This window comes from Festucalex cinctus, chromosome 3 (genome assembly GCF_051991245.1).
Source record: "Festucalex cinctus isolate MCC-2025b chromosome 3, RoL_Fcin_1.0, whole genome shotgun sequence".
Lineage (NCBI taxonomy): Eukaryota > Metazoa > Chordata > Actinopteri > Syngnathiformes > Syngnathidae > Festucalex > Festucalex cinctus.
Window position 1 is genome coordinate 26,839,547 of NC_135413.1, and position 27,694 is coordinate 26,867,240.

General features: G+C 41.2%; 1 protein-coding gene across 7 annotated transcripts in view; it reads right to left on the reverse strand.

The window, feature by feature from the left end:
• The window catches only part of mgat4c (mgat4 family member C), a 97,318-nt gene that overhangs the window by 10,218 nt on the left and 59,406 nt on the right, over nucleotides 1-27,694 (reverse strand). Inside the window, exon 1 of one of the 7 annotated variants that reach the window (XM_077517202.1) lies at nucleotides 26,403-26,444. The exons of 4 other annotated variants lie outside the window; for them this stretch is intronic. The gene's annotated coding sequence lies outside the window, so the exon portion shown is untranslated. Of the gene's footprint in view, nucleotides 1-1,854; nucleotides 1,881-5,513; nucleotides 5,533-26,402; nucleotides 26,445-27,694 lie in introns of those variants that run through there. 2 more of the 7 variants (XM_077517205.1, XM_077517201.1) reach the window with 2 other exon arrangements.

A 27,694-nucleotide genomic window follows, 5' to 3' on the forward strand; every position in this document is an offset into this window, starting at 1 on the left:
CAAACCAACAAACAACAGCCACACTTGGTTATCCCGAGCTGAGCATTTCTTCAGCATCCCCCCTCCCCCCATCGCCCCCCCCCCCCCCCCACACACACACACACACGCATCTCATTCCATGTGCACCGCAGCATCCAGACGGCGTCACCGAGGACCTGAACAGATGTACGACCCACACCGAATCCCTCCTGCACCCCCCCCCCACCCCCCCACCCCCCAATCCCACCCCGTCTCACATCCTCCCCCGCCTTCGCTTCCCTGTCACGGCTGTCAGAAACATGAGGAAGTGCAGCTTTAACGGTAGGAAGTGGAGCTTGTCCCCGAGGACGCCAGCCACCAGCCCATCGCGTCGCCTTCAGGGAGTAAACGAGGCGCCAAGTCCACTGGACCAGGAATTGGTTTGCCAACTTGCGCATGTTCAAAATAATATAAATAAATATGGAGTTTTCATTTTGTTATGGTAATTCATGAACGGATTTTTAAGTTACAATGACATTATTATCCCCTTGCATAAAAAAAAATGGTATGGTTATATCGACTGACCTCACCCTCAGTAAACCAGGAAGTAGCCTTCCCCTGCCACTAGTATGGGTCGAGTCAAATCAAGGATGGCTCTAGTCTAGCTCTCAACCAGGTATAGTATGACCATCATCTAGGACCAGTCTTCATCCACCCTCATTCCAGTCTAGGACTAGTCCAGGTTTAGTATGGCTGTAGTCCAGGACAAGACCAGGTCCAGTCTAGCATGGTTAAGCTTGGTCTTGTATGGTTGTAGTCTAGGACTTCCCTAGGTCCAGTTCTGGTCTAGCCATGTCAACTAGCCAGTCCAGTAATAGTCCAAGTCTAATATGGCTAAAGACTAGGATCAGTCTAGTTGTAGTCCAGGTCTAGTCTGGTCAACATAGTTCTTGCATAGCTCTAGTACTGCACCCATCCTGATCTAGTATGCCCCCTACCCTTGGATAAGTCTAGGTCAACACTAAAATCAGCCTAAGTCTAGTACAGGTCTAATATGTTCCTAGTCTAGGACCATCTAGGACCACCTAAAAAAGTAACAACAATTTGTAAAACTGTAAAATATATCATGAAATTAAAACTGTTGGGCCTCTGTATTGCGTTGTGATTGGTCAGCCTGTGCTTGGAGGGGCGTGGCTTAACAAAAAGGTCCATTAAGAGCTGCTCCCGTGGCCTTCTAAAGGACAGCATGAGCGAATGCAGTAAAAGTCCGCAAGGGATCTTTACTTCAGTCTCTCGAGGAAAAAAAAAGAAAAAAAGAAAAGCACTTAAAAGCACTTTAGAGAGTCAAGGTCACGTCCTGGTCAAAAGGGAAAAAAAAATGTCTGCAGGCGGCAGACAACATGACAAAGCTTTATCTCCTGCCTACACGCCTGGAGAGGGATGGCGGACTGCTGGCTTTTCACCAGAAAATGAAAGCTGAAAGACACAATGAGACGGCACACTGACACCCCGGGGGAGTGAACGCCAGCACGCTCCTCCGGGTGATGATAGCCATAGAGACGGAAATTGGAACAACATGAGAAAGTGGTACGCGCGTCTCTGTCCTGGCTGCTCAGTGCAATACGGTAAATGGAACAACAACAGAGTAGAAAATGCATTAGCTATGTAAAATTCTCAAGCTGTTTACGTTTTACTTGGAACCCGTAACCTCCGAACTGCGAGGCAAACGCCGTACCCACTCAGGACAACATGGCTCAAATATCAATGAAAGCCACTGACCACATTGACCACATTGAAACCAACTTGATTATAATTAAAACCCATGAGATCAATAACAATCCGGGCCTTGAACCCACAACCCTGACATGAACATAACCAAGATGGCAAGCACACTACCTTCACCAAGAAGAAGAAGAAGAAGAAGAAGAAGAAGAAGAGTAGTGGAGCAGACAGCAGATGTTGGGCTGCCTTTTCCCGGACGCCGCTGGACTGGCGGCACAATATCCCGTACATCTGCGCATGAATCTTTGATGAGGCGCGTCGACCGGCCAGTGGCTACGAGACACTTAGTGGACATCCAATGGGCCTGACAGGGCAGATCTCTCTGTGCCCCCCCCCCACCCCCCGCCATGATTCACTCCTCCTCCCTCCTTTGGGAATCAAACAAACATGTTGTTGTCGGATTTAGCTCGCCTGTAGCTTGAAGCTAATTTAACCATGCGGCGGTTGTGAGGCGTTTATTTACACAACTGAAGGAAGGGCCAGTCCACTATTGGGTCTGCGGTAGATCACAACAAGGCGTTTATTGGAGGGGGGGCCATGTGAACACTGACACATTTGGGTATGTGGCGGTTTCAGGGCATTTATTAAGTCAACTGACTGAGGATTTTATTGGGGGGAGGCCTTTAAATCTGGACACAAGTCATCACATAATGGGTGTGGGGAATTTATTCACGCAACTGAAGGGAGGATCAGGTCTCTATTAGGTCTGAGGCACATTGGATGAAAAAAAGAACTGTCACATAATCATCTACACAAGGCATTTATTTGGGGAGAGGCCTTTAAACATGAACACATTTCAATATGTAATGCTTGTGGGGTGTTTATGTACTCAACTAGAGAGACTCAAGTCTCTATTAGGTCTGAGACAGATCGTGTGGAATAAATAATTACTCTATAAGGCATTTAAATATGGACACACTTCATTTAGTAGAATTTTTGGGGCATTTATTTAATCAAATGAAGAGAGGCGCAGGTCTGTATTAGGTCTGATGCAGATTGGGTGGAACAAGTAAGTAAAAGGTTTTGCGCATGGACGCATCCCAGATGACTAGAATACTAATCGTCAATATGAAATTATTTTTATTAGGGGCCAGGCCTTTAACTCATTCACTTCCAGCCATTTTCACTGATGCAATCCCCTTCATTCCTGGCTGATTTTGACTGATTTTGCAAAATATTGTGTTCTATTGCTATAAAAACATGGAACCCACTAAAAGAAAGATTAGTTTCTTCTTTCATCAGGAAAACATGTCTAATTCTGTTTTGCAGCAATTAGCATTAGAATATAGCTAAGTCATCATTATTCGCAAATCTGTTTAAAACTGTGGGGAAAACAGCTTGTTGCAACATGGTCCTGTTTGATCTGTTATACTCTGCTGCCACCTGCTGGCCGTTTGTAATAACTACCATTTCTGCAACCGATATTTGCTGTTGAGAGGATGCATCAAAGCCTTCTCTATGCTCTAGCATAAAAAAAACAAAAACAAACAAAAAAACGTATAAATACGTCTTTGGGATACTTAAAATGTTTAAAAAACGTATTTACACGTTATTGGGAGCAAATGAGTTAATATTGGACTCCTCACAACGTTCAACATATCACTTAATAAATGTCTTATTGTGGAGACAGCATCTTTTAGGACACTTAGCGCAGACGCCACAATGGTGTATGCGTCTATGTACTTTGTACAGTTACAATCCCCCAAATAAGGTTTGGCTCCTGGTATTTATTTGGGGCAAGGCCTTTAAAAATGGACACACAATCTGGAGTGACCACGTCTGAGTCCACCGGAACATTAACTGTGGAGACAGCATCTCCAAAATAAGGCTTTTACTTATGTGTAGGCCTTTAAAATTTAATGTTACACAACTTTGTGAAGCGATCACACATCAGTTTACTGTATGCTAATCATCATGAAAGGTGCAGTGCTTTTAAAACAAAGTAGGTTGGAGTTCTTTAAACATGGACACATATCATATGGGGAGTCTACTGTAATGCAAATTGTTAAAGCTAAAGCTGCCATCTTCACAGTAAGGCATTTAAATTAAAATGGAAGCACACCACAAGGAAAGCAAAGACGTTAGCATCTACTTGACGCTAATCTTAGTGAAAGACACCATCTTGACAATTTGGTATTTATTAGCAGAGAGGCGTTTAAATACGAATGGTCAAAACATTGTAGAGTGACCACAAGTCAGTGTCTGAGAGAGTATTTAAGAGTTTGTCTGCAGAATATGGAATTTATTCGAGGATTGGTCTTTTTTTGGATGCACACAACAGTGGCGATGACATCATCATTATCACTATATCCAAATGAACTTCCTTCGCCAGCACGTCGTATCCTGTAAGGCTTTTTATTATCACCTTGTGTTTGGAGGCGCGGCACAAATTTATAGGAGGCTCCGGCCCGACAGCGACACGATTACACTTTAATTAACAGGAGGTTGTTAATGCTCGCTGACATTCACACTTTAAACCCGTTGCACACCGCCGGATGAAACATCTCTCGAAGCCGCCTCAAATAAATCCAATAATAACCTTTTTAAACACCTAACACCAGTAAACAAAGAGGTGGGAAAAGAACTGTAGTCAAAGCAAGCTGTTGTATTTCATCTATAGTAGGTGTTTATTTACTCAGCTGGAGAGAAAACCTGGAAACTCAACTACAAGCAGGACCAGTATGTTTATTGGGGGTGAGGCCTTGAGGCAATTAGCCACTGTAAGCTGCCATATTTTCTGTAAAGTGCACAATTATTTATTCAACTACAGTGAGGATCACGTGTCTATAAGGGGGAGGGTATTTAGTTACTAATTACCAAAAAGAAAGCTATTTAATCTAAATTGTCTATTTGGGCCCAATTAGCCAAAGCAACCTACAGAACTACTGTATAATTCCTCCTCACTAAAAACAGTAACAGCACAAACTATATATGTCCAAAGAAGTGTAAAATAGATCCAAATAAAGTCCTGTGCTCGCAAAGGCAAGAGAGAGAGGCAGAAGAATTGTGGGCCACTCAACGGAGACTTTCTGCCGCCTCGGAGAAATAAATTAGACTAAAGGGCAGACTTGAGGAATGTATTGAAAAACTAAATGTCCTTTTCACAGTTTAATGCCCAATAGATGATAGCCAAAGGCTAACGCTATACATCGCCGTGACAAGCACCGCTTCTTCATCATGAAGAGCACAGGGCTACCTTTAAGGCTCAAAATGCCACACTTGGACCAGGAAGATGTCGAGACCAGCTTTTTGTCACCAAAGGACTTGAAATTAATCTACAATATTTTTTTTGTACACATTTTCAGAGATGTACTTTGTGCTGAAACTGGGTTTGGTTGAAAGCTACTTACAGTACTTCCTGTCTTCTTTCCAATTCACGTTAAATTTATTAAATTTATTTTCTGTGAACAAATGACCGCTGACTGGATAATTGCTATGAGCTTGTAATCAAAAGGTTTAAAATGTGTTGTTTTGGAACTAGCATTGAGCAGCTTTTTGTAAGCAAAAGACCGCGATTTTGCAAATATAGTGTGTCGTGTTTCTGGTTTTAATTCGAAAAGTTGCTACTTGCTGGTTTATTTCCTGGTCTCGGCAAGCTAACCTTGCTCTGCAAAATTAATTCTCGCGGTATTTGTGAGTTCACAAACTCCCGCGAATACATCTTGTACTGAGCCTGTTGATTTACACCGATCCGAACCACGACCAATCACAGAGCGACATTGTGTGTAGGGCAGGGCATGCTGTGACGAAACCAGGAAGTCAGAATTACTCACCGTTTCCTTGTTGAATGTTGAACAGCGAGAGGCGCTTTGTGCATTTTTAGCTGGTAAGGTATTTGTGCTTTTTTTTCTTCTACCCTTTAGACGAGAACAAGTCGACATTTTAATCCGTGGCCCTGATTGGTCAAAACAAACGTGCACAATGCCGTATCGTCCAATCAGCTCAAAGTATTGTACAGAATGTCCCACCTTTCCCGAGCAAATCACCGTGGCGAAGTCCCAGATTGATATTGTGGAGAACTCCCTTGAGTGAATCACAATATCAATGTGGCTATTGCCATAAACAAACAAAAAAAACGGAGTATTGGTGGCATCAAAAAAGAGCAACAGTACAGCATGGAAGCAGTGCACACTGTTTTTTTTTTTCTGCATTTGTACGTCAGCCAGTGAGACTCAACACAAGCTTGAAGTGCCATTGTCGCTGTTCCTTTCACGAGGTGCTGCTGACCGCCCATGCCGAAACTGAAGCAAGGTGAGAAAATGTTCCAGGAGATGCTGTGTGAAAGGACGCCGGATGACATCAGCGCGTTCTCCCGGAACATTCCGCTCCGAGAGTCACGCAGGCGGGAAGCGAGCCTCTTAGAGCCGTTACGGGCGCAGATTTGCTCATCTTTTCTTTTTTTCTTTTTTTTTCGCGTGGGCCCTGAATGCGGGGGGAAAAGCGGCTTAGCGTCTTGACTCTTCCCGCGACGCCACAATGATGGCCCGATGCCCAACAATGAGTCACGGCGCGGAAAATTGGCGGAACCGAGGCCGTCATTAGCCGGCAAATCCCGTCGGATCGCACGGACCGCCAACAATGGAGGACCGTGTCGGTACATTCATTGAAGGATGCGCCTGTCACGTCCAATGTGTGACTCTTAAGTCACTTGGCGTCATTTTGTATAGGGCTAATGTAACACATTAGCTCGGGTGTTTAAGCATTTGAACATGGCAAAGCTTTGACTGTCAATCAATTCCATGTTGCAATGACTCACTGTTTTATTCCTACGGATGTGAGGTGGTATGGGAAAGAGGGAAATAAGAGAACTAACTAAAGCCCCACCACAAGCTCTTCCCTGCTTCGAGAGCAGAACGCAGTTGGTAAGTTGCCGTTTAGCACCAAGCAAGTTTGCTATAGCGCTCAACAGAGGTCTGCACGGCCACTCCCAGACTCCTTTGAGAGCCAAGAGCCACGCTTAAGCCTGTCTTGGCACTTGGAGTGACTCCAAGATCTTTAGACATGATGCATATTTTTTCATTTCATTTTATTGTTTATTTGAAAGGGGCAGTGGTGAACCCTGGTACAGCACCTGTGTAAATGCACTCAAGTTAGCATGCAGCTAATTTACTTTCGTATTCCCTCGACAGGAAACATAAAACGACGTATTTTATTAACTCATTCAGTGCCATTGACGGCTATAGACGTCAAAAATCCATTTTAACTGGGGTGGCAGTGAATGAGTTAAGCAACTCCAGAAGATAGCTTGTGTAACATCATCGGTTTTATTTCTGGCTCGTTTGCTGGAAAGCTGCATTCCAATGACGATGCGCATCAAAAAATATAAAGGCATATACAATGTTGTGCAAAAATGTCACTGTAAAATAACTTTGCAATAATAATAATAAACAGAATTGCGGGCACTGGGGTCTAGTTTTAATTTTCAAAAGACAAGAGTCCGCGAGTTGCTTCATTAAACAAGTCTTAATTTGAAATGAAAATGTACTGTTGCTGTCACCAATGCCCAACATGAAACACTAATGCCACATTGTGGGAGAAAAATTATCTCAACACAAATCTATGACTCAATGTTTTACCCTCCTTTTAACTGTATAGTAATACTGTATACTATTAATACTTCAAATAATTATGGATTATTATAAAATTAATCAATATTTAATAATTAATTCTTATTAGTATTAAAGAAAAAGCAAAAAAAAAGGTTCATTTATCAGTTTCCAATTGAACAAGTTGTTGATTGATTCATAGAAAATCTATAATACAAATATTAGTAAAATGCAGTTTCACTTTATTTAGTTTTATTCTGTCTTCATAACGCAGTGACTGTGACTTGTCTTAACGCTTGTGTGACAGTTTACAATGTTAAAAAGTGACTTAAATCATCATTTGTATCCTTCTGTTGGGTCAGTGAGTATTTATTTGAGCTTAATTATACAGTGATTAACTTGTCTTTGCTTGGCTAAGCAGCTTGTTTGACTTGATTTACTTTGTATACAACACAGATGTACTGCCCAGAGCCAGCTGAGATAGGCGCCAGCAGCCCCCGCGACCCTTGTGAGGAATCAGCGGTCAAGAAAATGGATGGATGGATGGATACAACACAGATGCTCTCAGCTCAAGGTGACTTTTCATTTCAAATGTTTCAGAAAAAAAAAAAAAGTGTAAAAACAACATTCAGTGAACATCCGGGGTTACTTTAAGCTCTTTTCTCCCCCACATCAAACATTGATGAGCTGTTTTTATTTTAATTTCCGCCCGCCGGCGCGTGTCGTGCCGCAATCGGAGCGTCCATGTTTACAAACCGCGAGCTTGTCGGACATACCTGCTTATTAAAACGTGTCTCATTAGAAGCACTGAGCAGTTATTTTGCATTCATTGTGTTTTTTCTAAAGCCGCCCTTTGTCGCTTATTACCATTCCGACTTGCAAACGGTTGAAAAAAAAATAAATATGGTAGGGCATGAATATTCATTTTACAGTCCGCTCGGAAATAGTTGTGGAAATGAGCCAAAGGTGGAGTCATGTCGCCGTGACGACCGCTGATGAATAATAAACAAAAGCTTGTTTGTTTGCTATAAACGCGGCACCGCGGCCTTCATTGAATTATTATGTTTTATACATATTTACAAAATACAGCAGGACCTTCCAGTCTGACCACAATCATTTTTTCCCCTCATGGTCAAAGTGTGGCCATAATAAATTTGTACTAACTGCACAGGTAATGTTTACTGACCTGAATGCACTGCAGCAGTCGCACAAGATTAAACTCTTTGTTGACAAAAAGCTGCTTCTATTAAGACAACGGGAATTGGAACAAAAACAAGAGTAGCAACCTAACACAGTAAAAACACCGACTACAGTACATCACCTAAGATATATTGGACCCAAAACAAAGTCCTTGGTTTACAAAAAGCTGGATTGTTCTATTATGACGATAAAAAATGGGAATAAAATTGGGTAAAAATTTATCAAACTAAAAGACGTAATAGCGCAAACAACATTTCCAAGTTTTTTTGCTCACAAGAATGCTGGTCTTGTCAAGTCAATGACAACAAAAACAAAAGTGGCAATTTATCAAACTAAAAACCAGTTAACAGTTCAAATGTAATCTCCAAAGGTACAACATGTAAATATGGATCCAAAACCAGTCCATTGTTCACAAAAAGCCATCTCTATTAAGCCAGTGGATAAAGGTGAAGAAGTGAAAACCAAATCAGATTAAACCACCAAACGCATAAACTACGTCTCCAACTGGACCATTTGCGAAAATATATGCAAATGAAAATTCAAAACAGCAACCTATAAAACTAGAATGACTTACAGCACACACCTTAACTCCAAAGGTACGAGTTGTAAATCATTCCAAACCAAAGTCATTTGTTCACAAAAAGCTACTTCACTCAAGCCAACGGAAATGGGAATACAACAAGACGCAAAACCCCATCAGTCTGAATGCAAAGGTACAACTTGTGAAAATACATCAATAAAAAAAAACAAAAAAAAATGGATCCCAAAAACGCAGACACAAAGAAGATTTTCGTATAACATCAAGAGGCGTGGATCTATCTTGACTAGACCAGAAACAACGAGAATATATCAAGAATCAGTGGACGCTAAGCTAACTTGGGCTGTGGAGGTGCACAGAGGAACAGAGGTAATAATCCGACAAAAATGCACCCTCCTCAGACAGGCTTATATGGGGTATATGCCACGGAAGAGGCGGGACTGTTTTTGCACATCAGTTTGTTTCCAGTTCGGTTTGCGATGTGTGTGCTGCGGCAAAAATACTTGTGCTTCCGACTTTGTGCCCCTGGGTTGCGCGTTCGTAACCTGGACCAAAAATAAACTGATGATGGTATATACCCCATAGACAGTGAATCGATCTGATTGGTTGTGGCTAGACATGTGGGTAACAGGACTGACACGGAATTATCTGATTGGCTGTTGACCAGATAACGAGATTAAAGATTCTTGACATCACATAGCTCCTGACATCACATAGCGTCTTACCATTTGAAACTAGATGCTGGTTACATCAGTTCAAAACAGACACTTGACCACATGGTCATGACCCAAACATAACCCTTGCATGACCCTAGTTAGTCATGACAGCAAACATAACCCTTGCATGACCCGAATCATGAGAATGGGAACAAAAACACAAAGTCACAACCTTTCAATTCAAACAACAGCAAGAAGCTAATCTCCAAGGATTTGTAAAAATAAATCCAAATCAAACTCATTTGCTCTAAAAAAAATAAATTAAAAAAAAGCAAGAATTCGCAACAAAAACATATTTACAAAAATAAATCCAGATCAAAGTCCTTTGTACACAAAGATATGCTCAATCATCTTTCCAAACCATGTCATAGAAAAAAAAAAACACACAAAAAAAACCCTTCTACCTTTTGACGAAAACATTTGTTCACAAAAAGCTGGTTCTGTCAAGCCAACGGGGATGGAAACAGAACAATTCACAAATATCTTTTCTTGCCTCTCAGAGAAAGGAAAAAAAAAAACATCTGCAACTGGGCCCAAATGAAGACTTTTGTTACTTTCCTGCACGTCTGCAGTAGATAGAGATGGAGAGATGGTCGAAATAGGGGAAAAAAAAAAAGAAAAAAAAAAAAAAGAAATAAAGAACGAAAGGTAGCACTCGTCTATCTTGTAAGAATCCAGTAAAAGCCGGTGTGCATTATTAATGGCAGCAGAGTGGAGGAGAGGTGCATGCTTTCCAAATCCTCAGGCAATCACAATGGACAGCGCAGCAAAAACACACACACTCAGCAACACACTCAAGTATACACAAATGAACAACACACCAAAGCACACGCAGGAGCTCTTTGCCTTATGTACTCCGGATACTACAGTATGGGGGAGCACCAGGTTTTTCCCGTATATAAAATGTAGAGCCGTCAATTTGGTTAATTTTCAAACAGGTCACGTTTATTGTGGGGAATGCTAAAGCATTCCCACATATGTTATTGTGATTTATTCTCCACACTTTTTTTGCCGCCAAACATTCTCCCACATAATACTTCCAATTGACATTGTTCAAATTTCAACTAGCTTCAGAAATTCACACCTCCCGGGTTATATATATCGTCTGATTCCACATTACTTACAGTATTTACACAATTTAACATTTAATATAAACTTTTCCCCATTCATTTTCAATGGGACAGTCATATCACTTTAATATATATAACTTATCATCATTACCAGGTGTCTGATACTGCTCGGTGGCACAGTTGGTAAAGCGCATTGTCCAGTAACCAGGAGGTTATAATTTTATAATCTATCTCCCAAATTGCTTTCAGCATTCCCACGCAATTTCTCCAGTAATTGCACATAGTCTAGTCTAGGAACCAAACAGGTCTGAAATTGTTGGTTTTTCATTCAAGGTCGCAGCATTTCGAAATTTCCTTGTGGCGAGAAAGACCAATGAGACTGTTTCGAGAACATTTAAGGAAATGTTGCAACCTTGAATGAACCCTGACGTGAAATCAACATTCGCTAGCGTCGCAAACGTTCAACCCTCAGTGGGATATGGGTTAAGATCATTCCAATGATACTTTGATAACCTGTCAGATTTTCAGTCTAGCTAGCTATAAAGCTATAAAACCAATTCATCTCAGATTAGGGGTTTTTCCAGCGCTCAAACTTTTGGAGAACTTATCAGTTTACCTTGGTAAAATTCACCAACAACAATTTCCAGGGTAATTAAATTCCCCGGGGACATCCAAGTACTATCTCGGGAGCAGGGTCTTGCTAAACCAGGCAGGAACTTTTAGGGGGCGGGCTGTACTGACCAAGGCTGATTGGTTGGTCATATTTGGGGGTGTGTTTTTACATCAGCTGGGCTCATCAAACTCATTTGAATTAATTACCAAGAACTCAAAGACGCTGTGGAAACACAAATCATAAATTCCCTGCTGAACTTTTACAACCAAGAACTCCCTTTACCCAGAACCCAAAGATCCTGGGCTTGTTGGTGGAAAAGCATCTATGATTTGTATTTTTCAAAAATAATATATAAAAGCACAATTACTGGAAAAATATTTAGCACAAAGTCATGCTAGTGAATTATTTTGTTTCACTTTTTGACCGCCAAAAACGTTGAATAACAATTTGCAAAATCACGACGTATGCCGCCATAAACGTTAAATGACATCAACTACGTTTTTTTTTTGTTGTTGTTGTTGTTGTTGATTTTTTTTAAATCAATGGGCAGTGCAATATCTAAGTGCAGCGCTGCCTGGTCAATAGGTTGTGGAATCAAAACCACTCACTAACTATGCCAGCAGATGGCAGCATTATATGTATTTTCAATGGGCTGCCGGTGTATGAAATTACAATGAAACATGACGAAATCTGATGAAATAGAAGGATGATGTGAATGATCAAAGCTTTTGTCATATTAAAGTTTTTTTTGATAACGTCTTGACTGTTTGCTGTCATTTATTTTGCGTTGATCGTTTTACTTCTTTCTGTCCCCGTTCATTTCTTTTTTCTTCTAAAGAATGAAATACAATTTTGAATTGATTTGAATTGCAAAGCCATTGCGGGCAGCTTTTAACAAGAAAGCGCAAAATACAAACATTCGCTTCTCGCGCTCGCCGCCTGTATCTGCTTGCCATGTGTGATCTGTAGTGCGCCAGCGCGCTTTTTAAAGCCTCACTTTGGAGTCACCGCCGCTGACATTTACAGACATTCAACAACGCGGCCTTCGGGGTTACGTTACAAACATAAAAGGTCTCACGGCGGAGCCCCCCCACCGCATGCCGCGTCGCAAGCTGTGAAGGCTATTTTGTACAATGTTTGCTATTTATTTGCGTGGCAGAAAGAAGAGCGGCGCTCTTAAAGGTGAACGCGTGAAAAGGTCGCATGGTACAAGGTATTTGTCGTGTTTTGTCAGCCGCCTGCTGTTTGTTGCTCGGTCTGCAATCATCACGCCCATCACCTCCACGACTGTCACCTTGTTTTGATTCGAAGTCATGTCGCCTCCTGTATGCCAGATAAATAGGGCATGATACTATAAAACATCAAAGTACATGACGTTCAAGTGGTTATTTAAGTACCATCATTTTTAAGTATTAGTGAATGGAACGTATCGTAAATGGAGTATTAGTAATGGAAATTGAAGTGAATCACATCATAATTAAAGTTAATGGCATCGTAATTGGAGTGAATGAATCACATTGTCAAGTGAATGGTAAATCATATTGCACCGTAATACAATTCTATGACATAATAGGATGCAATTCACTCAATACAATACCATTCAGATTATTATGATTTGATCCAACACAATTTTTAATTTGATACAATTCATTCCAATTACAATAAAATGATTCAATCCAATTGTGATGTCATATGACTCTTTCCAACTTCCAATATAATTTATCATTCCAACTAAGACGTTTCACTTCGATTCCAGTACGACTCTCTCTGATTACAATGTTATTTACTCTCCTGCTGTCATGACTAGGGTCTTGCAAGGGTTATGTTTACTCTCATGAATAGGGTCATGCAAGGGTTATGCTTACTGTCATGACTAGGGTCATGCAAGGGTTATGCTTACTGTCATGACTAGGGTCATGAAAGGGTTATTTTTACTGTCATGGCTAGGGTAATGCAAGGGTTATCCTTACTTTCATGACTAGGGTCATGCAAGGGTTATGTTTACTGTCATGACTAGGGTAATGCAAGGGTTATCCTTACTGTCATGACTAGGGTAATGCAAGGGTTATCCTTACTGTCATGACTAGGGTCATGCAAGTGTTATATTTATTGTCATGCAAGGCTTATGCTTACTGTCATGACTAGGGTCATGCAAGGGTTATGTTAACTGTCATAGAATTGCTGTAGTTGTACCTCATTTTGTCTGGTGAGTGGCCAGATAAATTGAAATTGAAGTATCCAGACACAAAACTCGATTGGTGTCAGTCAAACTTTTAATCTAAGCGTCAGCGGGGACTTGAAGAGCTTTACAGTGGAGTAAACCTCCCAGGAATCCTCGAGTCGGCGGCTTTGTCTTTGGCGTCGTGTCTGTGTCACCGTGTTGTGGATGACTCTCGCTCTGCCCGCGGGGGGAGCTGAGAGGCCGAGACATGTCCTGACGGATCAACAGGATTTCATGTCTGGCCGGCGGAAGATTGTCAGCTCCAATTTCTCCGGGGAATTACGAGCGCGACAAGACACCGGAGCGTCGGACTGAGCCCGGGACTGACTTCTTCAGCGTGCTCCACGGAGGAAAAAAAAAAAACTGATGGGATGGAAATGTCACAGTCTGGACAATTTTACTATGAGTGTACGAGAGTAACGTATGACACCATGCCGTTCGCGCCAATTATGATGCAATATAGTATGATTTGCTGCAATTATGATAAAATTCACTCCAATTACATACACTTCAGTTGCGCTACTGCTGTATCCAACTGTGATAAGATTCACTCTAATTGTGATGCAATATCATACGATTCATTTCATTGTGTTACTGTTGAGTCCAATTGCGACAAGATTCACTCTAATTATGATGCAATGTCATACGATTCATTTAAATTTGGATACATTTCACATCAATTAAGACGAATCAATTCAGAGATTTCTGATTCACCAAAATTCAATAATTCAATACACTAATTCAAATCCGATGGACTCCACTTATGATCCAACTGACTCAAATTATGTTTTGAATCAATTTAGTTATGAGTCGATTGACTCCAATTACTGTCCGATTCACTTCAAGAATAATGCGATACAAGATGATTCACCTAAGTTACGATACGATTCATTTACTTTTGAATCCAACTGGATATGATTAAGTTCACTCTCAGCGTGATGCAGTACATTAAGATTCACTTCACTACTGTTATGATTCCTTATTATATTACTTATGAACAGAATCAATACATGATAAATATCAACCAAATCACCCAAATTATAATGCAATTCCCTTCAATTACAAAATAATGAACTTCAAATATGAAACGCATAAAATGTAGCACAATTCACTTTAATGATACGATTCACCCCGATTATGAGCCGATTCACTTCAGTTACGATGCAAAAGAAATTGTGATTTGATTCACTTCAGTTACGATGCAAAAGAAATTGTGATATGATTGACTTCAATATGATGTACTTCCATTATGAATCAAATTCGATTTAATTCAATTACCTACATAACTAAAAAAATATTGCACCATACTTTGAATCGTATCGTATATTGAAATAAATCGCACACAATCATAATTGTAATGAATTTTATCATTATTTTGATAAAGTATTGTGAATGGATATTGAGATACAGTGTGTGTCACATCATCCTTAATAATATAGTTGCACATCCCTAATATTAGTCATAACCTGTCCGGGTTCAGACAGCGTGAAGACGAATCGACGTGAGGTTGATCCGACTCGATGAGGACACGGACGATGAAGGTGTCATTCCGAGCGAGGAGGACGACGCTGCGTCCAAAAGGTGTGATAGGGCGGCGAGAGCACAGAGCGTTGACGTAGTGGTGTGAGGTCTGCTCGGACAGATGGCGAGCGCTAATGAGAGTGTGGCGGCGAGGCGGGAGGACGGTCGTGTGCTGCTGCGCACCACTTTTACACCACAACAACCTCGTCAACAACAGGGAATAATTATGAGAACATACATAGTTAAAATAGGGGAAAAGGGACAAAAAGGGACTGTTATTACCATTATTCTGGTGACAGAGACAGACTTGAACTGATGCACAATGCTGTATTCAATTTGTAGTGATCATGTGCACCGGCGCACCACTTACGCGCACCCCTGGTTATATGATAATTATCTGATCTTTGTGTGAAATTCTAAACACGAAACTCGCTTTAAGATGGGCGTCTGAGAGAAAGGCAAAGCCGAAGACAAGCATTCTTTCACTCGGAGACGCCATTAAATCCACAATCAATTAACAGATTCTTTACGAGCGATCTCAGGCCAAAATGTCAGCGATTAGACAACGTGCGAACGGTCCCTTAGGCTGGAAGGTGGAGCAAGCAACTGCTTCCTGCGCCGTGAGAGACGGGATGAATATTCCGGCATTCTTCTCCCGTCTGGTGCTCCTTGACCTTGTCATCATTAGTGGCTTGACACCAATGCATAATTAATGCAAAACAAATGAGTGTATGCTAATGCAGCGGGTGAAGGTGCAGACCTTTGTGGTCCGGGTTCAGACGGCAGGGACATGTACTGACGGACTGGGCCATTGCAAGTGTGGAATGATTGGCCACTGACGGTCGTCAAATTTGAAAATTAAAAAAGAGAGTGAAGGGGAGTTTTTTTTATTTTTCTTTGAAGAAGTTGCATTAGCAACTTGGGTTGGCGAACGATCGAAATCAATAAGATTTTCACTCGGGCATCGACGAGAACATTTTTTGTTCAGCCACATCCATCTTGGCTTGAAAAATGTTCAAAATCAATAAGATTCTTGCTCAGGCATCAACACAAAAACAACTTTTGTGTGCCACGTCTGTCATGCATTGGAGAATGTTTACAATCAATAAAAATGAAATAAGTTGTGCCACTTCCTACCCCATTTCGCACATGTAAGTGAAATGATTTTAATTTCCATGTTCTATGTTTGATTTTGTACTAAGGAAATTGCTGAGGTATTGCCATAAAAAAAAATTGTGCTGTGTCACATCCATTTTGCATTGCAGAAGGTCTCAAGGACCCATGTCCAAAATTGAACTGGAAGTCAGCCATTTTGGTTTGGACTGCCACTTATTTGGCCAAATTTGCTCTCTGGCATGTAGATAGTTTGACTTTTTTTTGTTTTTGTTTTCCCAGACACCAGTTTCCCACAATAGGTATTTAATTGGGCAAACATGTCTACCATAACAGCATGTATAATTAAAAAAAAAAAAAAAAAAAAAAAAAAACTGTCAAGGACACATTCCCTAAATTGAACAGGAAGTCAGTACTTATGGTTTGGAGCGCCACTTTTGTCTAAATTTGCTCCGTGCCACTTAGAAAGTTTTAAAAATAAAAAGTTATCCCAGACACCCGTTTCACGACTTGACACTAAATTGGGCGGGCGTGTCATGTCATAACACAAAAGACACATGACTTAAATTGAACAGGAAGTCGACCATTTTGGCTGAATTTGTCCCTGGAAAGTTTGAAAAATATAAACCTCAGACCTGATTCACCAATTGTTACAAAATTGGACGGACGTCAGTCATAAGGAGATGCACAAAAAGTCTCAAGAATCCATGAACTAATGCTGCATTCGAGGATGGTCGGAAGTCGGACTTTTCCGAGTTCAAACCAGGAAGTGTGTACGGGAACGCCCCCTTGAACTGGAAAATTCCACTTGCGAAGTCGGAAAATAAAAAGGACTCTGACTTCACTGACGGAGCACAAGTGACATCACTCTACAATGGCGACCCGTTTGGAAACACAGACAGTGAATGAGAAAACACAATTTACTCGAGTATAAAACTAGATAGCTTTCTTCATTCATAAATATTCAACATAACTTGACCTAACACCATGTACATGACAGTATGCCGCTATCTCCTGGCATGAAATTATACAGTGAACTACTAAACTGTATGGAATGCTTATGAAATAAGATTAAAACAATAAATTAAGCAAAATTGCGAAAAGGTAAGTTTGCTGGAGGTCAAAATAAGTTTTGAGGACCAAAATAAAAAACAATTTATCACTATCCGCCATTTTGGTTGTTTACGTTCGCCTCAAACACTTTCAGGCGGGAAAAACCAACTCGGTTATATCCGACTTCTGACCATCCTCAAATGCAGCAGTAATTGAACAAAAAGTTGGCCATTTTGTTTTGAAGCAGCTATTTCGATTGTACCTTGACAAATTCCTACAAGCGAAATCAGCCAAAAGAGGTTCATTGGAAACCAGACACCCAACACAGCTAAATTATGAAGCTATTTTGCATTTTATATCTCATTTAGGCGGATTATGGTGTCAAAGTTAGACGATGATTGATTCTCGAATCTAGCCAAAGAAATTCCAAAGCCTTGTAGGAATTTGTACGCCGTCCCCTCCTTCCCACCGTTTCCGACGACAGCTGACGGGCGGCAATGACATTTTTTAGTCATTAACGGCGTGCGCTCACAGGAAATGAGCGCCGGTATGTCAATATCCCGCAGTGACAGCGACGCCGCAGTGTGCTTCGCTATTGATCCGTCGCTATTATCATTATGGATTCCAGCGCGCATCAAAATGTCGTGTGTCTTGATGTCAGCGCTCAGAGTTAAGGAGGTGCAAAAGGACAAAGACTGCAGTGTGGCTACATGTGTTGATTGGGATTAGCTAAATATCAGGTACACTATCAGCGCCTATAAGCTAGTGGTTTGCAAAATGGGGATCACAAACCTCAAATGGTACGCTGGTAAGCTGTAGCTAGGAAGTATGTCAAATAATTTGCAATGCATATTTTTGTCACATTCTATATATACGGTACATACAGTATAAAATGAAGCTATCGTGGGCCATCGCGCTTCCTTGGAAATTTGGGGCGTCAACCCACTATTTCTCCTGCGTCGGTACCGCTGACAGAATGGTGAAAGGGGAAAATTATGACGGACAGAGTGAAAGGGGCTTTTATGATTAATGTAATCATAACACTTAGTGATATCCTTCACAAGCTACTTTTATCTGAAAAGCTGGAGGGCAGACAGCTCCATTTGGGATAGAATCTATTCCCCATCCCGCAGAAAAGGTAATGGAGTCTCCGCTGATAAACGTGCCAGGTTCTCCGCGAGGTACGCGAATTGGCCGTCGATTGTCGCTCGCCAGTCACGTGACAAACGAGCCGGCGGCCATCAATCATGGCACGGCTTCATTTTGCCATGTAATTGCAGTGACTAATTGCGCTCCGATGGCAGTTGTTACGAGATTGACCGAGTTGGAAATATGGGCTCGGGTCCATTTGTGATATATTGAGGTTGCCATGGAAACGAGCACCTGAGCAGAAAAAATCGACACCATTTGATAACAGCAAGCCTCATCCATCAAAAACATTCAAAACCGAGAGGTTCTTGTTCAGGCATCAATACAGACGTTTTGGTTCTTACGTCACAATCAACTTGAGTAATAGCATTCTTAAGATAAGGAACCAAAGCAAGTTGCCAACACAAAGCAAAAGGTCTTCATCGGGGGAGAAAAGTGGAAGGTCTTAGACTGGCCAGGTCAACTCCTGGACCTGGACCCAAAATAGAATGCATCTTACCTCCTGAAGAGGAGACTGAAGGGAAATCCCCTGCAGAAACAAACTAAAACTCACTTATACCGGTCATCCCAAAGTTGGGTGGACATGACAATTAAAGGGGTCTTTTTAAAATGTCCCAGCCCTAGTATACATAGCAGTTTCTTCCTATAGGCCAAGTAGGCGGCTGCCTAGGACCCCCAAGCCACCAGGGGGCCCCACCAAGCTCTATGTGTAGTGTTACCTGAGGATGATTAAAGTGTACTGTCTTTAGCTGTCGCTAATATTTGTTTATTACATTCCTTTTGCGGTTAAAATAAATAAATAAATAAATATAGGATATAAATAAAACAAACTGTGATGATAAGCAGTGGCGGGTGTTTTTGTGCCACACAGTTCGTGATGTAGCCTATACGTCACGAATTGTCTGAGAATGGTTGACAAGCTACCTGATAGCGAGAGCAGTAAACAAAAGTGACACCGTAATTAAAAAAAAAAAAAAAAAAAAAAAAAAAAGTTTTCTCAGCGGCTCGGAGAAACAGAAGAAAAAGAAAACTTATGAAGAAAACCGGTCAAAGGAGAAAGGTAAGGCAAAGATATTTGGAGGCAAAATTCCATTTTATTTTATTATTTTTTTTAGCAAGTTTTTTTTCATTTGTTTTGCTAGCCAGCTCGCTGGCATTTGGCACTTATTTATAGATGTTAACCTTCCCTTGGCCAACACCAAGTTCAACTGTAATAGGTAAATATTGTAAAAATGGTGGAAAATGCTTAAAACTGACCATTTGTAATTGGGTACAAGCTTTAAAGAGAGACTGTACGTCATGATTTGAGACTAATTTTAATATTCAGTATTACTGCAATATTACTGTATTTAAAAAATAGGAATATTCACTCATAGTCTATTTGCTTGATAACCTAAGGAGCTTTGTCTTCCCAGGAGCAATTCGAAAATATTTTTGAGCTCCAGATATTGAGCCATAGGGAACTTCGGAACTTCATGACAAGAATGCAGCAAGGTCGTCTTCTTCATCTACATATTTACATGGTCATCAACCCAGCAGATCCTGTCCATAAGTGTGAGACTTATGTTAAATAAGCATTATTTTACATTAGTTTGTTTTCCTTGTTGCACTTTAAAATAGTTTGTTTTGTTGTGTTTTATTTAAATAAATAAAAAAAATTCTCAACACTCAAAAGCTGTTTTATTTATTGACGTAAAGCGGACTGTCAATTTAAGATGTTTAATTTTAACTGTAGTGTGTTTTGCTCATAAAGTGTATTTGATTGCGGTTTCTTAGGAGTCCATCGAAAGGGTTAGGAATCTTTTCATTGTAGTTTGGCAAGCTAGGGGCCCCCAAACAGAATCTTGCCTCGGGCCTCCATGAAGCTAGAAATGGCCCTGCTAGTATGTAAAGGTGTCTTTTATTAATAAAGCCTTACATTACCGTATTACTTTGGACTGAAGTCATCTGGCATTGTTTCAGCCGAGCTAAGCTCATAAGCCGCTAAAACGGCGGCGCTCATTTCCAACTTTTTTTTTATAGAGCAGAAGACATCCATTACCGCGAGGCTAGGGGCTCCTCCAGGACCTAACGTTTGTCGTGGTGTAGCCACTAAATAATTATTGGTTTATCAAAAGGTTAATTGCCGGACGGGAAAGCATGCTATTGTGATTTAATTGCACCGTTAAACGTCTGGGTTGTGAAGTAGGCGTCGGTAATTTGCTCATTTTGGCACGGTGTAAATGAAAATGAAAACCGCTTTGGATCCCCCGATGAGCGCTCAAAGTTTGCAAAGCGTTGCAAACACTTGGCTGCTGACAGATAACGTCTCGTCAGATTTTTGGTAGCGTCGTGTCAGTAGGAATGTTTGTCATGAGTAGACTCACATGCCGTTTCTGTTTGAAGACACCGTTTTTAAAGGGATTTCTTGGGATACTGGCCCCCTTTGGAAAATCCAGCCAGTGAAGTCAGTTTCACTTAGCAACGTGGTAGGCATGTCTGTCATGAGTAGACCCACAAAAAAATTCACAAGAAGCCATGTCCGAAAAGCCTCTTTTAGTTTCAAGCTGCCACTTGAGGGGCATTTCAAGGGATAACCTGAACCTTGGAACGTTGCCCTTGAGATTTTGTCCAATGACTCTCAAATTAAAGTGAAACATTTGGTGCTGATCTCTTGCCATTGGTTCAGTAGTGCACCCCAGCACTTTGGCAAAATTCGTCCCCAGAGCCAGTTTCACTAAATAAAAGTTCTCAAACCTGGTAGGCATGTTTATCATGAGTAGACCCACAAACAAGTTTCACAAAGGCCTGCCCAAAAGGTTATTACTACTCGTGAAAGGCATGCCGACCAAATTTCATGGTCGTAAATAAATCTGGTAACCATAGGGGTGAAAAACTCGCACTCTTCATCTGCTGCGTCGACAGCAAGCCAGTGAATTGGCGTCGTTTTGACCTTGGAGGCGTGGCAGAAGGTGTGCGTAAACAACAACGTAATTACCTTGCTCTTGATGGACGGAGCTGCCAGCTGGATGTTTGATAAACAGTAATGAGATGTCCCTGCATTCATTTCACGCAGGTTCCCTCGGAAATGAGCCGATAGCGGCGGCGCTAATAATTTATACAGCTTCCATTAGGCTGTTCTTCTGACAAGACGCTCCTTGGAACGCTCCCTAGACAGTCTGTTTCTCACTTAGTTATCTTTTGCAACTCAATGTTGAGACTGTTTTTTTCCCCCCCCTGCTAGCGACTAATAGTGGAATCAGAGCTGGAAGCACCAAATTATGACGACTCGAAACAGCTAATCTATATTGAAAAATGGTTGCCTATGGAGATCAATGGTTGTTATTTACCTCTCGTTTACCTACTGTATTTACTCCCCTCTGATGCATTTGTTTTAGAGGAGCCTGAGGGACAATGAAGCCGACAAGGCAGAGTATAAGGCCCACAGTAAAAGGAGCGACTTGGCTTATAATTGGGATGTTCACAAGAAAAACTGTAGCTTTTGCTGTAGCTGTATTATAATAATACAAAGAAAGGAAAATGCCAAAAAAAAGAATGGAGAGAATATCAATATTTGAGATGCTTGGCAATAATGGTTCCATTCATTTACCACACTTTCACCGCAATTTGCTTTTTATGAACAGGTACATACACATATATACTGTATACTGTATATGAAACTCGAAATATAGTTCAGGATTATAGCTATAGTATGATACGACAGCCATTTTGATTGGCCTTTACAACTGTAACGATGCGACACTGTTCAACTGCGATTCAATTTTAAAATTGTGTCAAAACTAGTAGTAAACACTTGGCCACTCATGAAAGCTCGTGACAGAACCACTGACACAGCAACTTTTTCAGCTAATGTTAGCATCAAATGCTACCATTTCTTTTCGGCATAGCACGCTTGGAACCCCGTTACTAGGTAGCAAATTGGCCATTGAAAACAAATCTGAATTTTCCCATTCGAGTCAGAACACACATATTGTCGTCAGAGAGGACATTTTGGATGTTTTGGCATGTCCCGTCTCCCTATGTAAGCATGAAAGCTACGTACGCGGTTTATTTGAGCAGATGGCCGGAAATAGTTATGGCAATATTTGGCCGGCTAACGTCTCGCTGTTGGTCGGATAGCGCCCGACTAGAAACAAACGAAAGGGAGTTTGCAAAGCGGGTCAGACCTGAGAGACGAACTAGCTAAGCGGTTTCTAGGCTGAGGCTAGAAACAACGTAAATGGATTTCAGAATGGGACCAAAAAGAAATAGCACCCTTTCGTCAGATGTTAGCTACCGGTGTAGGCTACACTCTAATGTATTTGAATGAGATAAGTAAAATTCATTTGAATTATCCTTAAATTGTTTTGTTTTTTAGATCTTTAAAACGCCATAACTTAACTCCATTTCGCAATGCCTTATTCTTTGACGAGTGCAGGTTTCTCGTCACTATGGTTACCACCGTGGTATCCACAGTGGGACTCAAACTCGAGCCCCGCTGGGCCGGAGCTTGCTGCCTTCCGACGTTCTGCTTTCATCCGAGAAGCTTCATAACTCAGCGGGAGCGTCGCAGAGGTGCTCCTGCTGTTGTCTTTCCACCGCAAGTGGTTTGATTCTTGTTATTTCACGACATTTCGTTGCTGTAGCTGTGACAGTTAAAACCAGTTTTCTTATGTATTTTATTTTTTTTTTCATGGATGAGAAAGTTGATCAAGTTGACAAGACATCCCCTTTTTGAGCATTCGAAAAAAAATCATGGTTTGGCTCACTTTTGGTACACAGTAGAGGAGCAACATTTACTGACATTTAGAGTGAAATGTGAGCAGATTTTCAAATGAATTAAATAAAATGCAATAAAACAAATGTAATCATGTATAACAACAATAATTGGACGCCGCCTTTTGTTTTCACTGTACGATCCTGGCGCTGCCTGTTGTAGTTGAAAAAAGAAAACTGCTCGCAGAACATTATAGTACGGTAAATAGTAGAATACAGTCAAATGACATAATATCTTAAAGTAAAGTGCAACATCAAAAGTTGTATACTACCCAAGCATGGCTTGGAAATTTGTGGGTCGCCTTCAGCTCCTTCTACACAGACCAGAAACATTTAATCGATTTTTTTCTTTTCTTGAAATTGTAATTTTCTGGAAGTTCAAGTCCCAGAATGGCCAGTGGAACGGGAATAAAACCCCTTATTTCCTGCAGTGTGGGTTTATGTGGTTGATGGCTGACAGCAGGCTGCCTTTAGCGCAAATGCTAATGTTGTTACGTGCATCTCGGCGTGTGATCACAGCTTGTTGCGCTGGCGGTGTCGTCGAGGATGAAAGCGGTTTGTCGCCGCGTACCCGCGCCGCTGTGAACGGGCTCGAGGTTGTGAGCCGGGATCAAAGGCGAGATAATCGACTGCAACGTTGCGCGCGAACGCCAGCACCCCCCCTCTGGGACGCTGAATTTTCATTAAGCGCAAACTTCCGCTTGGTGCCAGGGGGTGGGGGTTGGCGGTGCCAAGCGATCGGAAAACGGCTGCCAGATACTTGACCTCCTGGCGCGTTGCGGGCAACTTGGCATTGCCTCCGACTGACTGACTGACTGTGACTGGTGATGCTGCGGGGTATTAATTGCAAGGTGGTTGACAACCTCAGAGCACCAAACGAAGAAGACGTGCTTGCTGGTTGGAGTAGTGTTAAGATTTTGGTTAGTGGGTTCGGGTAAAGTTTCGGAATAGGTTTAATGGGTCGGGAGTTTTGGTTAGTTTTATTGAAACTACTCTGAGGAGTGATATTTTTTCCAAAAGTCAATGTAACAGATTAAATGCAAATGGTGAAAATTTAGCGTATGTATTTAGGGAGATACGTTGGTGTTCGGGGTTGAATGTTTGTTAGTTGGTTAGATTAGGATTAGGATTAGTGAGGGTTGTAGTTAAGGTTAGTGTGTTATGGTCAAGCTCATAAAAGTTTGTAATTTTTCTTTAGTTACTTTTTATTTGGCCTTTTTTTTAAATTTAATTTAATTAGTTTTAATTCGATTTTTCGAGGTGGATTGTTACATTTTTCAAAAATTGCTCATTTTAGTTCAGGTATGGTTTAAAAAAAATAATTTAAATAAGTAGAGTATTTGTTGAGTATGGTTTAAAAAAAATAATTTAAATAAGTAGAGTATTTGTTGAGTACAAGATTAAAAAAAAAAAAAAAAAAAGTTACCAAGTATTGTGTAAAAAAAATAATGTACAGTAAATTACAATTCCCAAACTGTTTGTCCTTCCTCCTTCTGTATGGGAGGTGCAGCAATACCAAAATTAAATAGGATTATGCATTTGCATTACCTTCAAGGTTAAGAGCAGCATTTTTTTTAAGAGAGAGCTCAGAATTGTTCATTTGGCAATCTTACCAATTCAACATATCATCATTGCTCTCTCTCTGTTTTCTTAAATGTGCGTATGTGCGCATTTGTGCGCGTGTGTGTGTGTGCTTGTGAATTAGTGTGAATTTGTGCTCATTAGTTCACCTAAAACCTAATAAAAAGAGTCTTCATAGTCCATAGTCCAGGGTCGTGAAGTTCAGAAGGTCAGGAGACCAGAGGAAAGGTCAAAGGAAAGAAAGACGAATCAAAGAACCACCTAAACACCTCCTGCCACCCACATGGTTACAAAACCAGAATCTTACACAAACCCCAGAAACCTCTAAATTCCAACAGATTAGGGAGATCTCAAGAGACCAGAGGAAAAACTTAAGGGAGGACAGAGGGAAGGATAGATGAAGCAGATTGAGGTCCACAGACACCAGTATCCACTGATTCAGCGAGCAGTGGGAGGTAGAAGCAAATTCTGTTTGAATTTCAGTCGATGCTGGTGTGATGCGTCTGGCATGCATAAGAACCTCCATAGCCCACAGAGAAGCATTTTTGATGACAATGCCCCCCAAAAGACATTAAAAAACAAAAACTATGCTATGGATTGCCTACAAAGTTTAATAGGTGATGGGTTAGAAAAATCTCCACCGGATTTGAAAAGACTCCCCCAAAAGGTTTTTGTTTTCCATGGTGAGTTTTGTGAGAAAACCAACATAAAAATACATCAAATTCCCAATTAAATCCAATGCAGTCCTGTCGGACCTAGTACCAGGTCTTTAGGATTCAACAGCTTTGAAGGGTTTCTTTCTTTATCCTGTTGTGTTTCATAACAACCTGAGGCCTTGCACTGGTAATAAAATTTTTAAGACAACCCGGGAAATGCATCATGGATGTGGAGTTAAAGTTAAAGTGGATCAACCACCTGTGAAACAGTTAATACGCGCATGTCCTCCGGTGAGCCGCCTGTTTACAAGAATCCCATTAGGCCCGGCGAGGCCCGGCATCTTAACGCCGCCCCGGAGCTGCTCGTCTCTCGCATCCAATCTGCAACGGATCGCCTGTCTGTGAGAGTAATGAGAAGCCGCTTCTGCCACGGAGATTTCCTCAAAGACAGGCGGATTAGGGATTCACGGGAGCTTGTGCCAGATCGCAACCTCCCCTCAGCCTACCACCCTTCACTTCTCCACCAATCAATTCTAATTTCGCCTTCGGCGTCGATATCCCGCACACGACTCCCCCTCGTCTTTCTCGTTTCCCACCAACCGTTTTAAACTCTGGGATGGGTTGATCTCACACTCTTGTGCCAGTCCGCGGAGAAGCAACCCAAGCTGCGGCCTGATTGTTCCCAGAGTAAGGATATACATCTCAGCTACGCACAAATTTTTCAGGAGAACCAGTATAACAGTTTGTTGAAAAAAAAAAACGCCTAGCCACAGATTCTTGTGCTGTTTTTATAATGCCACAAGATGGCACCCAATCGCCCTGCTCGCGTCATGTTAGCTAAGGAGTAGCTAGCATATAGCGACGGGCTGATAGACACTGAACAGCAGCTCAGCTTCAAGATAATAGGTGAGCCATGGTTGGTCGTTTTACCTGAGCAACTGTGATGTCATTTTCTGTCGACAGCTATTGGCAAAATGGCCGCCCCCTGAAATGGATAAAAAAAAATAGCTTGATCTTGCTGCTTAGTTCATATTCCACAAACGCAATATTAATCAGAATGTGTTTAGACCAGTGGGCCTGTATAGAACGTATTTATTCTCAAGAAAACTTTTCGGTTGACTTCCCCCTTAAAATTGCAATGTACATAAAAAAAGTGTTTGTACATTATTATTATTATTATTATTATGGTGATATAATAAAAAAAAAAAACAATAATCAGCATAGCATCAACACTTGTGTATCTACCATGCACAATTGTACACAATAACAAAGCCTGTTACATAAAAGCCTGTATTCAATTCCTCAAGACAAACAAAACGCCTTCATGAGGCTCATTAGCTAGTAGGGATGTAGCAATAACGGCAATATCCTAATATATTAGATATTAACATTGTCACAATATCGTTGTCATGCCACAATATTAAAAAAAAAGTCAAGTTGATTTCCATTTGTGCAATTCTAGCGCCCTCTGGAGGCTAGTCTTTTTGCGCATTTGAATTTTGACAAGGCATGTTTTGGCCCTTCTATGTTTAAAATCCATGCCAATGGTCAGAAGAACGGCAATGTAATATGCTTGTGAACCGAGTCAATATGTTGAGGAATTCAATGTTTTTTTTTTTGTATGAGCTCATTTTTTTTAATAATACTGTGACCTTTTTTTAAAATATCGCCACAATATTGTGATAATTATCCTATTGTGACCTTCATATCGTGACAATATCGTATCGCACTGTTTAGATATCGTTAGATCCCTACTAGCTAGCTGGGCATTCACTGCATATTGGTATTCACAGCATCACGGTATAGCAACTTTATTTACTGTAATTAAAATCTGATCTTCGTAATATGTGTAGGTTCTCAATTGTATATTAATACCAAATACAAACTGACACTCGGCATCACGAGATCCACACGGCCGACTGCAAAGGGGCAGCGGCGGTGATCATCAGCATTGTGCTAAAATCCTCCACGCAGAGCCTCTGATCGGAAGCGGCGTGCGCTCGGCTCAGAGGTGATCCACGAACGCCCGGCATGTAATTATGAACCCGCGCCAGGCAATTTTCTACTTGGCGACTCCGAAACTGCGGCGGCGAAATGACACAAAAGCGTCAGAGGACAATTCTGTAATGACGGAGTAGAGCCATGCCGCTCCGCGCGCGAGCCGTAATGCGCTTTAATGCGCCATTTTACCCCTCAAAACACGCCGCTAATGCACACTGAGC